This window comes from Rhinopithecus bieti, unplaced genomic scaffold, assembly GCF_001698545.2.
Source record: "Rhinopithecus bieti isolate Rb0 unplaced genomic scaffold, ASM169854v2 scaffold_19901, whole genome shotgun sequence".
In the NCBI taxonomy this organism is placed as follows: domain Eukaryota; kingdom Metazoa; phylum Chordata; class Mammalia; order Primates; family Cercopithecidae; genus Rhinopithecus; species Rhinopithecus bieti.
In genome coordinates, this window is record NW_016809629.1 from 10,277 (window position 1) to 15,203 (window position 4,927).

The window sequence follows — 4,927 nt, forward strand, 5'->3', positions numbered from 1 at the left end:
CTCACTGCAACCTCCGCCTCCCGGGTTCAAGCAATTCTGCTGCCTCAGCCTCCTGAGTAGCTGGGATTACAGGCGCCCACCACCACGCCCAGCTAATTTTGTATTTTAGTAGAGACGGGGTTTCACCATCTTGGCCAGGCTGGTCTCGAACTCCTGACCTCATGATCCAGCTGCTGTGGCCTCCCAAAGTGCTGGGATTACAGGTGTGAGCCACTGCACCCGGGCTAGAAAGTTTTTTGAAAGGCAGACCCAAGCATGCCCTTTTAAATTTAATGTAATTTAACTTGCAGGAAAAATCCTAGAAATGCAGAGAATTTAACAAACATCTATTGACTTTCCATCCAGAATTAATATTTATTTTTTAAATTCAATAGGCAGATTTTAACAAGATATTCTTAATAGGGAAAACTCATTAAAAACGTAACATTGAGTGAAATAAGTAAGTCACAGAAAAAAAAAAAACCCCATTACAATAAGATCCGTTTATACAAAGTTCAAAACAGGCAGAGTTGAACAGTGTATTGTTAGGGAAATACATGTTGGTGATCAAGACCAGGAAGAGAAGCAAAGGAATGGTTATCACAAAAGTCAGGAGCGGAGGGGAGGAAGGGATGATTTGGGGCAGAGAGAGGGGAATACTACTCTATTTCGTAGCCCGATGGATGGAACACTGATGTTTATATTATTGTCATCCCCAAAATGAACATATGTCTTTTAAATACTCTTGTGTTTGTAACATTTGATAGTTTTAAAAAAATCGCTTGAATAAATCTAAAATCCTACACCATAGTCCAAAAAAAGCCAAACCAGAATAGCCTTATCCACCAGACATGGGGTCGTAAAGTGGTGAATCAGGTGATGGAGGCTCCATTTGGAGAAGAGTGACCTCTGATTTTCTCTGTGCAGTCAGCTAAGGTCAAGGCCAGAAACCATGCAGAGCCCAGGGAACTGCCCTTTTCCTGGAAGTAAGGCAAACAAGGAGAGTTGGGGGAACTTAGCGCATGCAATGTGAGAAACCCTCTTTGATCTTCAGGTACCTGCATCTTTCACTGTGCCACATGAGATCATAAAGACAGAATTCATACCTATTGGGCCAGGCGTGGTGGCTCAGGCCTGTAATCCCAGCTACTCTGGAGGCTGAGGCAGGAGAATCGCTTGAATTCGGGAGGCAGAGGTTTCAGTCAGCCCAGATGGAGCCACTGCACTCCAGCCTGGGCAACAGAGTGAGACTCCATCTCAAAAAAAAAAAAAAAAAAAAGACTTAATACCTATTAACCCCTTGTCATATTTGTTGTAAAAATTTTTTGTGTGTGTTTGTTTATTTCAAGGAACATTTAATTTAATATCAAGAGTGCAATACAAAAGGGCCAAATACAATGAAGGAACACATTCCCCCATTAACACCAACGACAATGCTCTTTTAAACATGTGCCTGTTGAATGGAATGGGGATTTCATAAAATTCACTAAAAAAATAATGCAGTGAGTCTCATCACAGCTAATATCCTTGTACAATCTAGTTGTGACATGAATGTTTATAATACTTCAAACAGTTTCAACCTGAAGTTTCATACCACACCTTCATGTTTGTACAGTCCTCAGTAAGATAATCTACAGTTTTTGCAACCATTCAAAGAACAAACCATTGAATAAAACCACATTGATTAAGGCTCAAGCAAGTAATATAGAGCCCCAAACTAAATGGTTAAATCTATGCGCTCCTTGTACAGACATCTATTATTTGATTCTCTCGTGACTATTAAAAGTTGGTTCTCAGCAAATAAACCCTTTAAAGGCAAAATTCACCTCATTTGAGTTTTGACTCAGAAGTTCAACAGCAATAATGAAGTCCACAGTCTCATTGGCAAAACTGATACACATGTCTCTAAGTCACTATGCTCAAGGTTAAGAGCGATGCATATTCCATTTTTACATTTTACTGAAATTTTACATGTTCAATTCATGATTTAAAATCTCTAGGTTTTCATTCCTTCAAACTGTCTGAAGACACAGTGTGCCACAGACTTAAGACTTCTGTTTCTCCCTCTATATTCTTTAAACAGAAACATTTCTCAAGTGTCTACATGTTCTAGAAGGGGAATTTTTCGGAGGTGGCTACTTCTTCGGAATAGTCCGACGCCATCAGGCCTCTATCAGGCACTTCCAGGCACTCAGTTCATTTTGGGCTTGTTCCAGTTTGTCTTCAGTTTATTCCAATTCACCTTTCATTTTTAGGAAAACCAAGTTTGATCGCTGGGTCTACCATTGTTGATCTCAGCTGGGCAACGCTCAGCTGCTGGACTTGCTTGAGGTACTGGATTTGAGTAGTACACTCTTGCATCTGTTGTTCCTTGGTTGTTGTTAGTCGCATTACGAGGATGTTTTCCCTGCGTGCAGACTCCTGCTGTTGTTGCTTTAGTTTTTCTTCAGACTCTGTTAGGCTAGTTACGTCATTAGAGTTAAGATCTGTGTACTTGCCCTCCAAAGCTTGTACATATGCTTCATATTGTTTCCATCTTAAAATTAACTCATCTCTTGCCATGACTTTGAAGTCTGTTTCACTCAGTCGAACTTTCTTGGGAAGAGGTTCTTCGTTGGTCATCTTGAATCAGAAGAGTCGCCTTTCAGGGGTGGCCGCAGTCACTCGCCCGCCGCGGGGTCCCGCCAGGAGAGGAAAGGTGAAGGGAGGGAGGCCGCCTGCTTAGCCCGATCGGGGCCTGGAGGAGCACTGCAGCAGCTGCTCCCGGGTAACACGCTCCGTCCTTTAGCTCAGCAAGCGCGGTAAGGGAAGCGCTGTGTGTTTGTTGGTTTGTTTGTTTGTTTGTTTTAAATAAAAGAGGAAACTCTTTAAAGTTGGACTCAGGCTTTTTGAGGCCTTCCCCTGTCACTTAGGCTGGACTGCAGTGGTGTCATCATAGCTAACTGCAGCTCACCGCTGGGCTCAAGGGATCCTCCTGCCTCAGCCTCTGGAGTAGCTGGAACCAGAGGTGTACACCACCATACCTAGCTAATTTTTAAAGTTTTTGTTTGTTTGTTTTTTGTTTTTTATTGAGACAGCGTCTCGCTCTGTCGCCCAGGTTGGAGTGCAATGGTGCGATCTCAGCACACCACAACTCCGCCTCCTGGTTTCAGGTGATTCTCCTGCCTCAGCCTCCCAAGTAGCTGTGATTACAGACGCCCACCACCAGACTTGGCTAATTTTTGTATTTTTAGTAGAGATGGGGGTTTCACCATGTTGGCCAGGCTGGTCGCAAACTCCTGACCTCGTGATGCCCCCAACCCTGCACTTCGACCTCCCAAAGTGCTGGGATTACAGGCGTGAGCCACCGTGCCAGGCCAATTTTTAAAGTTTTACAGAGACAGGGTCTTGCTATGTTTCCCAGACAGACTGGTCTCAAACTCCTGGGCTCAAGCAATCCTCCCCCTCAGCCTCCCTAAATGCTGGGAATACAGATGTGACCCTCCACACCTGGCCCCCATAGACTTATATTATAAATCCTTTTTATTTTGTAATGACTTCAAACATGTGGGAAAGTTACAAGAATAATTTAGAGAAATTTTTGTGTATCTTTTATCCAAAGATTTTTTTAAAGTTTATCTATTTGTCATAATTCTCTCTGTGTATACATGTATGTGTGTGTGTATGTATATTATATTTGGTTACATGTTTTTATATTGTTTTATGTACATATATACACATAAGTTTTGTGTGTATATAGTAATATATAATAATTTGATGTAAACATGTATATATTCCTTTTGTGTTGATTTTTACTCTCTCCATGGTAGAGTAGATTGCAGACATCATGCCTCTGACTTTAGGGTTTCTTCTTTATGACAAAGATATTGGCCAGGTGCAGTGGCTCACTCCTATAATCCCAACGTTTTGGGAGCTGAGGCAGGAGGATCCCTTGAGGCTTGGAGTTCAAGACAGCCTGGGCAACAGAGGAGACCCCAGCTCTACAAAAACTAAAAATTATCCAGTTGTGGTGCACACCTGTCATCCTAGCTACTTGGGAGGCTGATATGGGAGGATCACTTGTGCCCAGGAGCTCACGTTATCTCCAGTGAGCAGTGAGCCAAGATTGAGCCACTGAACTCCAGCCTGGGTAACAGAGTGAGACCCCTGTCTCAAAAAAGAAAAGAAAAAACAAAGATATTTTCTTACCTAACCATAGTACAGTTATGAAGTTCAGAAAATTTAACATTTACACAATACTTTAATCTCATCTATAATCTACATTCTAATTTTGTTAATTGTCCCAAATATATCCTTTAAGATATTTTTCTCTGCAGGATCCAGTCCAGGATCACATGTGGCGTGTCCCTAATCTGGCAAATTTCCCCAATCATTGTTTGTCCTTCATGATACTGGCATTTTTGAAGGATACAGACCATTTATGTCACAGAAAAGTTTGCAATTTCTTTTCTGTTTCCTCTGGAGGTATGTGACTTCTACTTGCCCCTCATTGATGAAGTTATTTTTTTAAAAAACAACTTTCTGAGTTATAAGTCATATACCATAAAATTGACTCATTTAAAACCTACAGCTCAATGCTTTTTACTAAGTTCACAGGGTTGTGCAGCTATCACCTCAATATAACTTTAGAATATTTTCATTCTCCCTAAAAAAAAACCATGCCCATCAACTATTACTCCCTATCTCCCTTTTACCCCTCCAACCCACACACCCGGCTCTTAACAAGCATTCATCTAACTTTACCTCTCTAGATTTGCCTATTCTGGACATTTCACATAAATTACATCATACATCATACAATGTGTGTTTTTTGTGACTCAATTCTTTCACTTAGCATAATGGTTTCAAAGTTCATTTGTATTGTAGCATGTAGCAGGTATCAGTACTTTATTTCTTCTTTTTCCCTTTCTTTCTTTCTTTTGGAGACGGGATCTCACTCTGTTGCCCA

The 4,927-nt window shown here is 41.3% G+C and overlaps 1 pseudogene; it reads right to left on the reverse strand.

Moving 5' to 3' along the window:
* Positions 1–2,088: 2,088 nt before the first annotated feature.
* On the reverse strand, positions 2,089–2,615 carry LOC108540709 (pre-mRNA-splicing regulator WTAP-like; annotated as a pseudogene).
* Between the last annotated feature and the right edge of the window lie 2,312 nt (positions 2,616–4,927).